The sequence below is a fragment of the Pteropus vampyrus genome, unplaced genomic scaffold (assembly GCF_000151845.1).
Source record: "Pteropus vampyrus isolate Shadow unplaced genomic scaffold, Pvam_2.0 Scaffold268, whole genome shotgun sequence".
Lineage (NCBI taxonomy): Eukaryota > Metazoa > Chordata > Mammalia > Chiroptera > Pteropodidae > Pteropus > Pteropus vampyrus.
In genome coordinates this window covers 1066338-1078847 of record NW_011889049.1, presented here as the reverse complement: position 1 = coordinate 1078847, position 12510 = coordinate 1066338, and positions in this window count along the sequence as shown.

Genomic DNA, 12510 nt, shown 5'->3' with positions numbered 1-12510 from the left:
CCCGAATGTGTGCACAGGTCCCGTTCCCTGGGAAGCAGACTTCGAGCCTCGGAGAGCTGCATGTAGAAGGTTTATTGAGGAGGCTCTTGAGGACGATGTGTCAGGAGGGGTGCGGAAGGATCGAAGAAAGCAAGATTCAGCAGAGGAAAACGTGCAACTGTGATTCGGTTGCAAGGGGGGCCGCAGCTGATGGCACCAGCAGCTCCGGCTCTGGAATGGACCTTCGGAGATGTCCCAAACGCAGGTAAAGGGGCTGGATTCGTGTGTCCTGGCGGTAACCAGACCTCCACCTGGTTGAGGGTGTGACCCTTGGGCGAGGAAGCTTCTCTTGCCCGAGGACGATGTCCAGAGATGGAAAACCTAGCCGACACTGCAGACACCCGAGAAATTAAGTGGGATCTGCACAGCTCGCCACAGCCTCCACGACAGTCCACCCTTTGTGCTGCCTGGACCCACTAGCTTCAAATACTGGGTCCACTCTATCCGGAAACAGCTGTTCCAAGGTTCTGGCTGGTCTCTTTTTCCTGGGGAAGCTTGCAAGAGGGAAGCTAATGGGACACACGATGGCCACCGTGGCTGCTCTGGTGTCACGGCCACTTCGACTCTCATCGTCCCCTCTTCCACTTCCTGTTCTTCGTTCCCTTTATTCTTGGCCGGCACTCTACCGGTCCAGGTGACTGACCTGCAGTAAAATTTAACTTAAGGAAGCAAGGGAAGAAGGACTGGGCAGAGGGGGGTGCTGGAGCATGATGAGGGCCACGCCTTCCTGATTTGGGACCTGGCCCTGGCATCGCAGACCTGCAGGCTTTGAGAATCCAACTTCTTCTGGAACATTCTGCCGCACTTATAATTAAAACCTGGCCTAATCCTCAACTTTTCTGCCTTCCAGGAGGATAAGTCTCTTTCTAGGTTGCCCTCTGGCCTTCACACTTAGCCTTTAATTGGTGCTTAATCACCCTTAGCCCTGCATTGTCTCTGTAATGCATTGATCGCCTCCAGCGACAAGCATCCAATTCCGTAATACTTCTAATTACTATCCCCTCCTCCTCACCTGAGAAATCGCTCCTTCCAGGGCACCCCTCCCTCCGATGCCCCGTCCCACTCCACCACCAGCAGCAGGTCCAGCGGGTGATCCAACGCCAAGATCCTGCTGCGGACTCCGCATCCCAAGATCACTCCGTTATCGCTGGCCGCTTGATGGGTTTCCAAGTCCCAGTGTGGAGTGGAATTTACAGGCAGGAGGTTTACGGAGGAGCGAGCTGAGGACAACACGTGAACAGGAGCAAGAGAAGGACCAGAAGAGGGAGAAGCCGAACCGTGATGCGCTCCCAGCGGAGGCCTCAGCCAGCGCCCTGGGAAGCTCCGGATTGGGGGTAACACGCCAGAGGCGTCCCGAACTGGATGAGGGGGTGGGGCCTCTACATCTCCACCGGGTACAGTTGCTAGACATGGGAGGCCCCGGTGGGAGGGACCCTTTGGGCTAAGCAGCTTTCTTGGGCCCAGAGCAACTCCCAGCAGGAGGAACGGCTCGGAGCCAGCCCTGGCCACTGACGCGGGTGATCGAGAACCGAGTTCCTCGGCCCCGCGAAGAGTTTGTGCGTGAAGCTGCGTGGACGGAGTGCCTGGCTTCCGGAGGGCTAGAGAGCAGAGTGTGAGCCGACCGGTCCCTGAGGACTGAGCAGGCGAGAGCCTGGCGAACAGAGGAGGGGACAAAGCCCCCAGCAGAGGACAGGACGGGTGTGAGCGAAGGTCGAAGTACGGCCGGGAATGAGGTGCTCTTGGACTTACAGGAAGGCCTGGGTAGTTTCTAGAAAATGGAAAAGCCGAGGAGGCGGATTCTCCCTTAAAGGCTCCGGAAGGAACAGAGCTTGCTGACACCCCGTTTTAGCCCTATGGGGCTGTCTCGGACCTCCAAATGCCGAGGAGAGATGGGGGCTGGTGGGTATGAGGGTGTGGGGGGCGGGGAAGGAGAGGGAACCAGAATTGTGAGAGGGCCGGGACACAGAAGCCACGGGCCCGGGGGCTCCCCGGTGGTGGACGATGACGTGGCGAGGTGTCTGGTGGGCAGCGCCGATGCACAGGAGGCAGCGGGAAGAGCCAGGACAGCGGGCAGGGCGGCGTCTGCGGCTGGTTTCGGACACGACCGAGTCGCTTCCAGCTCCTCTGGGATGGTCCGCAGGTTACACCTGTGCGGCTCACTCAACGCTCTGAACATTTTCCCTTCACTCAAGTTGGGTGAATTCAGAAGCAAACTCGAGTTGGGTGAATTCAGAAGCAAAGGAAGAAAATCACAACTCCTGGCACAAACTTTAGTCATGGGACGTGAGCGTGTCCTTGCGGGACGGGTTGTGGGCCTCTGGGACGACAGCTGCCTGGTGTTGGGAGCAGCCGCCGGTCCAGGCCTCGGGCCGGGGAGGGAGGGCAGGAGGGAGGGACCACGTGGTGAGACTCAGCCTTCTGAGGGTAGCCGCTGTGACAAGGTGGGGGCATGGGGGCCAAGGAGACTAAGTTTGAGCCTGTGACGCCAACTCTCCAGGACAAGGCCAGCGTCCCCATGGACAAGACCCTCCTGCTTGAGCGTCTCCTCTGTCAGGGGCCAGCCGCTCTCAGACGAGGGGTGGTGGGGTCGGCTCTTCCTAAGCCCGAGCCAAAGTCAGCGTCTCGTGGCACTTCTGCCGTTTGTCCCAAGTCCTGCTGAATGCTTTTGCCCTCTTTTCTCAGGCAGCCCCCCCAAAACCGTGGGCAGCATCATGTACTTCTCCCCAGATGAAACCTGCTCACCTCCTTTCAACCATTCAGTCATCCCCCTCACGTGTGTGACAGGATGCCAGCCCCGTCCCCACTAATCGTCTGACTCTAACTCTCTGCCGATTAGCCTTCTTTAGTGCACCCCAATCCTCACTCCAAAGTGAGCGTAATGCCTGAGGCATAAGGGAAAAATGCAAAAGGAAGCCGTGCTCCCGTCCCCGTCACCATGAACCCCGAACCCCTTGCGATGCAGCCTCAGGTCCTGTCACCCGTGTTGGCCTCTGTCGAATCAGATCCCGATGACTCTCCCGTCACGTCTTTCCACAAAGCCGACGTGCCCGTCCTGACCTGACTCTGGTGTCGTTCGAACCGATGCAGAGGACGTTGCGTTTCTCCAGGCTCCATGGCACAAAGGGTTCTGTTGTCATGCCCTGTCTTCCCCGCTAGGTCCAAAGCAGTGGCCCTGTTTTGTGCACACTGGAAATGCTAGAACCTGCCGTTAAAAATTAGGGGCTTAGTGAGAAAAGGGGAGAAGAGAGAATGGAGGGAGGAGAGGGAAGAGGAGAAGGGCTGCGAAAGTGAGACGAAGAGATGGTTGTAGAAGTAACAGAGGGCAGGGCCGGGGAGCGCGCCACGCCTGGGGGCTCGGGTGGGCCTGACGCCCAGGTGACAGGGACCCTGCAGAAACAGGCATGGCTGAGGGCGTCGGGCAGACGGGGAGCCGTGGGCGTCCAGGGCGAGGGCAGGGGAGGCTGTCCCTTGGGGCCAGGGTGGGAAAGGCGCACAGAGAGGTGGCTGGGCGGCGCTGTGGCCGCTGCCTCGCCCACCCAGTCCTCTGGGGAGATGCTCTGGCTACGCAGCAGACACGGGGTCTCCAGGATGCAAAAATGCAGGTCCGGCCCTGTCAGAAAGCGAGGCCAAGGCTGTCGTCACGATTGTCACCGAGCCCGGAGCAAGCCTGGGCTGAGTCCCCCTGCTCCCCGTGTAGGGCCCGTGTGAAGAGAAGCCATAGGGAGCCCCGGAGCTGGGGAAACTGAGGCCAGAGCATGGCAAAAAGGAGAGAAATGAAGGGAATCTAAGGACTGGAGAACACAATCAGATGCCTTGTGTAAGGCCCTCAGCACGGTGCCCAGGACTTAGTAAACACCCACTAAACGGTGACGGTGATACGGGCGGCGGTTAGAATGCGGGCGGCCGTCAGGAAGAGAAAGAGCGAAATAAGGAAAACGAAGCAGAAAAGGAATAACTGAGTATCTACCGAGTGTCTGCCGGATACTCTTGGCACCCACTAGCTGCCCGGACCTTTTGTAGTTCCGTTAGCCCCGCTCAGCAATTCCAGGAGGTGGGTAGACCTACGCCAGCTTCGCTGATGGAGGAACCGAGGCCCCAAGGGTGAAGCCACCTGCCCAGATGAAAACCAACAGGGCGGGATTCACAGTCCGCGTGGTTCTAAAGCTCCTGCCTTCCAGTGAGGAGAGACACAGCAGAGAGATACCGACGGGGCAGTGACCGGCACCCGGGAGCCACCAGGCTGGATGCAGAAAACCCGAATATGGGCTCTGAGCCCCAGGAGCTCTTAAGGGTGCAGGGGGAGGCGGGGGGTGAGCTGAGCGATGATGGCATCCAATGCAGACTGTGCCACAACAGAGGACGCACAGTGCCCTCGGAGCACAGAGGAGATGGAGAGGGAAGACTTCCCAGAGGAGATGACGTCTGCGCTGAGCCGTGTAGAGCACCCACTTTCCCAGAAGGTGGAGGCACTTTGGGGGCACGGCAATGTTCGCAAAGGCAGCTTTCTGATCACCTTTCCTGTTCCCCGCCCTGCCCCTCCTTCCGCAGCAACGTCAAATCAGCAGCAGACATCAGAGCTGCTCCAAACGTGCCCACTCACACCTGCCCGTCTTCGTTCTTCCTAGTCTCGGAAGAAACTTCTAGGCTCCGCCATCCCTACCCCAGGGCATCCAGTCTCTGGCTAGGAAAAGAGCTATTGTCGCCACACCGGCCACTGGCAAAGGGTCTTCCCAGAGGGCCGAGAAGCTTCCTAGGTTTGGGGCGGGGGTATAAATCGATCCACAGAGCACAAGAGGAAATAGAATAGCGTCTTACTCTAACCAGTTACATAATTTTTAAAAGGCAGCTCTCAAATAGGAAGAGCATTTATCTATTATGAACATTTTCCATTTTTAGTGGTAATTGAAGTTTTTCATCGGCGGCTCATGCTAAAAGCACCAACACAATGTGATCTTCCCCGCCCGTTCGAATGCAATTAGAGAATTTAATCAAACTTCACTGCAAGTGCGGACCAGCCAGGCTATTTTTGAATTTTTCAATCTAGAATCATTTGGGGACTTTTTAATTGTTAGTTGGGTTTATTTATTGAACTCGGGCTTAAAAAGAAAAATAAACAGCAAGGAGGCAAGAAGTGGCTGGAAACGCAAGAAGAACCCAATTCATGAGATTTAATAAAGTCTGTCCTTGTTAGCTCCAGCCGCTGCTAAATTCCAATGAATTCAAATTTCAGCCGGGTCTCCAAACATCACATAATTTACATCTTTCATCTACCATGATATTTCAAATAAGATTGTTATAAAATTGTCCCAACTTTGGGCAACTGTAGATCATAAAAATAAGAACATTATTGCATTAAAAGGAGAGGAACTGTATCTCATTTAAAACACATAAGCACATAATTTCATAGATGTAGATCTGTAGCCGGGTATATATCTATGAACAATGAAATTGCCCCAAAATTAAAAGCCTTCTGGCTATATATTTGTAAACACAATCAGATCACAGTCCAATAAAAGGGCCCTTTTGAATTAATGTGCATCACATGGTCTTTCTATCATTACATTTATAACTTTCCCTTTTCTGCCTCCGCTTTGTCTCTGTAAAAACACAGGGGTTTGTGTGTATGTTTTCTTGTTTCCTTTGGCTAATGCTCTATATAACTATTCTTGTTTTTAAGGCAAGAAAATTGGATCACAATTATGGAAAGTACCGAAAGAAAGAAAAAAAGTCGCCCTTTACACCTGTACAGAGAGAGAGTCCCCGTCCCGTTTCTCATAACTTCTGGCATAAAACACTTTGCGTTTTAAGAAGAAACTGCCACCTCATTCATTTTTATGATTCTGATAATGAGAATGGGAGTTATGCCGTTAAGCAGGAAAGCGCAATGATTTTACATGCACGTTAAAAGGGAAAGACCATTTCTTTAATTTAGATCGTTTAAAACAAAACTGTCCAAGTGACAACCTGCTCGTTGTAATTCCTTCGTCTGCTGCAGTTCCGTTCTCGTGAGAAAGCCTTTCCTGAGGTGTAGGGTTCAGAACGTGTGAGTGCAAACAAAGTTGTGTCCTCAGGGACCGGCATGGTGTCCGAGTTTATTGTGAGCTATGCCCAAGGGCCTGGCAGAAGGAGCCCACACCGAGAGTCAAAAGATCTCGTTGCCACCTCTGCTCTGCCTCCTGTGGTGCTGCCAAATGCCAAAGGGCCACTCGGCCTCAAGTGACCAAAAGCCAATTCAATAAAGCAAGAAGAGTCTTGTGTATCTCCAAAGTCCATGAAGAGTTCAAAGCAAAAAGAGCCCCTTGTGTATCTCTAAAATCCATGCTGGATGTATTTGGGCATGGCTGGATCCAGGAGCTTCAGCCACGCAACGGGAACCCAGCCTGTCTCTACCTCTTGGCTCTGTTTTCCTGCGCTGGCTTTATTCGGGGGCTCCATGTGGTGGCCCTTAGCAGGTACAGGCTTGTATCATCCATGCTGCTATTATGTTCACAGGAAATAGCATCCCTCTTTACTGGTCCCAGTGTTCACTCCCATGGACCACCTGAGTCTTTGTCCATCCCTGAACTAATCATGGCGCCCAGGGCAACGGGATGTACTGTGAGCCCATGTCCAGGTCACCTGCCCCATCTTGGATTAGTGGAATGGAGTGAGCCCCAGCCAAGGACACAGGTGGAGAGAGCGGCTATCACATATCCTCCATGTATCTGGGCTCATAAACTAACAAACTACGGGCCTAGGAAATAAATTCTGAATCCCATCCCTAACACTGTGGTTCCCACACATCCATCTACAAATCGAGATCTTGGTTTCGATTTCTGGATTGAAAATTAAACTCCTGTGCCAGTCATTTGATCCTCTGTTTCTTAATCTGTAAAATGGGTGTGATACTGCCTTTCCCATAGGTTGTTATTGGGGATAATACATGTGAAAGTATTCAGCAGAGTACAAATAAAGAACATGATATAATACCACACTTAAACTGCACATTATTATTCTGGGATATTAAGTCAATCAACAGGTGAACCAGATCAGTAACTAAATGAGTCACAACAGGTGCATTTACTTTAGTCATACCTGCCTCTCTGCCTGACAATTCCCAAAGAAAGGAGTGTCGGGGTCTATAATATCATTTACCTGTAGTTAAACAAATGTATCCTTTATAATTAACTTAAATGTGTGTGCACTTGTCCTTAGTCCATTGTGTGGTTCCATTTTTTTTAGATTTAATCTGAATTGTAAAGCATTTCGGATATTCTTGGGAAATGATGTTGGAAATAGGTGAGCTCATTTACAGCCACAATTAGAATTCAAGTCTGCAGAATGGCAGCCCAGATAGGCACCTCCAACTTTAGAAAGGAGATAAAACAAACCTAGTTTTGCCTTTCTCTTCCATTGTAATTGCTTTGTTGTTTTTTTTAGAATGTTGAATTTATTTATTTCATAAATATAATACGTGTTCATCGCGAAAACATTCCAGCAATACAAAAAAAGTACAAAAGAACCAGTGAAAAAAATTTTTCCAAAATTCTACCACTCAGAAACAATGATCATCAATATTTAGTAACATTATCCCAGCCATTATTCTAAGTATAAAGATAGAAAAAAGGACAGAGAGATGATCAAGTGAAAGAAAAATAAGTGGACAAAAATAGAACATATGATGAACACTATTTTTAATATTTGAAAGTACTAAATTCTCATTTATTTGAATTTAATGAAAGGAAAAAGAAGCTAAAGTTGGAAGGCTTATTTCAGATCTGTTTTCTTTACTACATAGAATAAGATTTCCTTCCTAAAAGATCCTCTAAATTAAGAAAAAGATTATATCACACGTTGAGTTGGAGTCATCTTTAAATTACATTTTAATTTTAGACTATTAACTCCGTTATGAAGGAGGAAGAATTTAACACCATATACGTCTCCTTCTCTGCCTCTCAACTTGTTTAGTTGTGTTATTATTGTCTTGCTTTATAAGATTTACATTTCGTTCAATGAACAAAATTTCAGTTGGACAGTCTTAGTCCTATATTTAATGATTATGATGCTTACCATCTAACTATGATGTCCTCTTTCCAGCATTATTTATTTTAGTTTAGCTTTATGTGATCTAGTTTTAAATTCAAAATAAATCAGGAGTTCAACCAGGGAACTGAATTCTATTTTCCCTAAAAGGCTCATAGGCGTTGCAATTTGCAAGTGTGTGTATGCTCGCCAATATTGCTAAAACCTTTATACTGAAAGACACTATAACATGGCTTCAGATTCTTGGAGCCCACCTTTGATTGCTACTTTCACCACCTTATAGGCATTAGTCTGCTGGTGTTGGCTATGGCTGTGGATAACTCTGACTATTTTTCTCCTTTATTCCATAAAATTTGCGTTTTTCTCCTACAAGCCAATAGAAGCCAATTCCTTACTCTTGAAATTCAGTATTTTCACAAGGGTGTACATTGGTGTTGCCCATTCCACATAGCAGTTTCTCGGGACATGGTGTACCTTCTGAGAAGCCCTTTACTTGTTTCAGTAAAGTTTTCTTCAGTTATATCATTTAATATTTTTCTGTGTCATTTATTCTGGTCTCTTCCTAAAAAGAGACAAATGTATGCATTTCTCACATTTCTCTTGTCTGCCTATCCATTATAAGCCATTTTTATATCCTTGTACTTTGAAAGTGGGAGGTGTTTTTTGTTGACACAATAGCTGGGGATGGGGGGGGCATAACTGGCATTTGGGGGATGACAGTTAAGAATTCTAAAGGTTCTTTCGACATCCAGCAGTCTTGCCCTATAATGAATGTCCAGTTCAAAAGGCCAATAGGGCCCACTAGAGTTAGCCTGGCCATCTTGTCCTCAATTGATGGATTTTTCCGTCATGCTGATTCTAATTTTTAAAGACTGCATAGGGCTTTAATTTACGTAACGTTTCTTGTTCACATCAGTTTTTCCCTCAAGTTCTGCCACCTCACTTTTCATCTTCTTGTGTTGCTTTATACTTTCTTCCCTGTGCTCTGTCTTTAAAAGTCAGACATCCTATAATATTTTCAATATTATAGAGAAGTATTTATGTAATTTCTCAGGCAACTTATGTTACCTATTCCTTTTATCTATCTTTCGATAAGGGATTTTTTTTCCCTCCAACTTTATAGTTATTTTTATAGTGTGGTAAGTCACAAGCTGCTTCCTCTGTGCAACTTTTGGTATTGCATGGAGCTGGCCACGGGTTGACTCGGGGCAGAAGGGGAAAGATAATGGACGGGGAGACCACAAATGTGGGCACAGCCTGTTGTCTGGAAACCCTCCTTTCTTACATGCGATCATCTTTTCTCTGAGGTATGTCTCTACCTCATTCAGCTGTCGGGAGGGCCTTTTCCTTTCCAGCGGTGGTCTCTGCATATTGGTTGGTGTTTCTCGCCTTTCTGTGCTCCTCCACATTGCCGTATAGCCAACATTTTCCTCCACCCAGGAGCCTTGGCGCGAGGCACTAGAAGTGGCAGGTTGGCTTAGCTTCTCCTGTGCCTCCACCACCCCACGATCGCATGACGTCACACTGAGCCTCCCCAGGGACAGCGCCTGCTCACACCCTAGAAGGTAATGTCATAACTCATGGGCCATTGGCTATGCCTTTGGCTTACTCTTAGGAAAAGGTGTTTCTGGTTCAAGGTCCAAGGAGACGGGGACCAGCTCTGGGCAGCCTCGCTGGTTTGCTCTTCGCAGGTTTTGGAAGATGTGCATTATGTCCTATGGCTTCAGATTGGGACTTTTCTTTGTTTTTAGGGAAGTGAGAAGTCGATTCGTTTCTGTTGTTGTTGTTGGCTGGGCTATACTTCATAGAACAGTAATAGAGAAGACGCCCTCAACCAATTTGGTTTAACCACAAGCCTGCTTGACTCTGATATAGAAAAATGGTTTCCAGTTTCGAAGGGTCTCCATGCGTCTCGGACCCATTTTCTTGGTTGGATAACCTCCATCCTCAGTCTCTTACCTCTGTCTCGGTTCCCTCATCTGTCATATGAGGATAACGACCATTCTTAAACCTCACAGAACCATTGCGAGCACTAAATGAATGGATATGTGGTTAGATATTCCCATGACACTAAGAATATCTATTATTATTACAGTGAATATCTATTATTTTTATTCAGTAAATACCTATTATTATTATTGTTTTTGTTACCTTACAACAGCTCCATGAGACAGATATCATTGTCCTCATGTTACAGATGTGAAAACTCAGACCCCGGTTAAATGACTCTCCCAAGATTTCACAGTGATAAGTGGCAAAATTAGCTTTCAAAACCCAAACCTACGCCTTCCCACGTTCCTAAAGTTGGAAAGATGGTCTGTAGAGCCCTCTTGACCAAACACTTTCAGATTCGCTAGAACTTTGAATCAAAACATACCCATTTTGTTAATGAGGGAAACCAAAAGCTGAGTCACCTAAGGCCATACAGCTAATAAGTCACCGAGTCAGAACCAGACTCATCCTTAGCCATTCAGTGCGAACAAAAAAATACAAATGGACCAGTTGATTTATGCCCCAAGTGGGGACAGAGAGAGGAGAAAAGGAGGTGGCGGGAAAGAAAATAGGTCTGATCTATCCATGTAAACAAGTCATGCCACTCTCTGAGCCTCAAACGCTTCATAGGAAAAAAGGGGTTAATAACTGCCTCATACACGTGAAGCGAACAAACAACCCTTTAAAACAGAATCTACTCTATGTTCTCAGCGTTGTTTTTAAAGCTGTTTTAGCCATCAGCATGTGCATCTGTAAGCTCACTTCTTCGCTCAGATCTATCTACTTATCTGTCTAAACATCGGGAGAACATAAACAAAACAAACGTGTGTGTTTTTCTGGGTGGCAAGTATACAGGTGATTTTAATTTCCTTGAAGCATTTCTAAATTTTCAAACTTTCTTGTAAAGAAGAGAACATGTGTTATTTATATTACCAAGGGAAAACACAAGTCTTACGAAAACACCGATTGTATAGGGTGGTTCTAGATGACAGAGGCCATGAGGAAGCAAGAAGGGGCGGGGTTGAGTCCACCAGCCATGAGTTCACTGGCCTGCGACCCTGGCACGCCCCCGGTCATCTCTGAGCCTCCATGTCCTCATATGCCGAATGGGGCACGATACCGATTCTTGGGTTGGCATGAGAATTTAATAGGGTCACCTATTGAAATGTCTCACACAAGGCCTGGCACACACAGTAGTCACTCCCCAAACATCAATTCCTTTGCCTTTGCCGAAAATTCCAGCTGGATTGTGTGCAAGCCTTTGAGATGCACGGGCCAAAACTGCAGCCAGGGAGAACTCCTGAACGATGCTGTTTATTTATACAGCGGAAAGATTGAAATCATTATGCTTTGACTGGCAGGAGCTATTTACAGGCCTTGTTCCCAGTGAGCTTTTGAGATCAGGGATCTCCCCAACAAATTTACCAGCTCTCCAACTTGGCCATAAAATGCCACGGATATCTGTGTGGGCCTTTGCTTCTCAAGCACATGAAACCAGAATTCCTTTTCTGTTCTATTAAGTAGAATCATTGCCCACAGTAAACAAGGCACAGGAGGGAGGGAGGCCAGAGAAAACCCTCCCAAAATGATGGGTGGAGCTTAGCAACGGTGTAAACTCCAGCATCCCTCTGCTGGGCTCGACGTGCTGCCTCAGTTATGAATTTCATCACAGGTCCTAGATCTGGAGCCTCAACTCTCTGTGAGTCCTTCAGCATCCCTCCCAAGCGTTGAGGGAGCATGGATCTTAGACAAAGTACTAGAGTGAATACTGGGGGTGTGAATGGATAAGCTTTGGGCGGCGAACGAGTGGGAAAGGGCGCGCCAGGTAGAGAAACCAGCGCAGGCAAAGCCAGAGAGAGAGGCTGGAGCAGGGAGAAGCTCAGTCGGACGGAGCACGCTTAGTGCTGAATCCCGCAGAACACTGGTGCATAGTAGGTGATTCCTAAACGTTGACCAGCTGGATATCGATATACTTTGAGCAAAATTAGGATGGAAGGGGGTCTCCGTAAGAAAGAAAAATCAAAGCTTTATTTTTCTCCTCAAACCTCAGGTATCTCCGTGCAGAGCTGCACAAGGCCAACCTGCATCCCGTCCCGGGGGACCAGAAGCCCACGCCAGTCCTTCCTACCTCCAGGCCAATGGCAGAACTCTCCGGAGGCCCATCCAGAACCTGTACTCTGCAAACACTTTGTGCCAAGTTTTCAAAGTCAGGGCATTGAGTAAAACCCAGACTGTTTCTCTGGCTCTGTTTTTTTGTTTTTTTTTTTTCTTTTCTTTTCTTTTTTTTCCCCCTAACTTTCCTTTAAGTTCGGCGTGCACTTGAAATCAGGAGAAACACAGCTCACATGTTTTTAATCCATCAACACTTAAATCATCAAAATGTTGTAGGCCAATGCTTCGGAGGCCAATAGGCACACCAGAGCCCTTTAAAGACTTTCTTCTCTTTCTCTAATAATC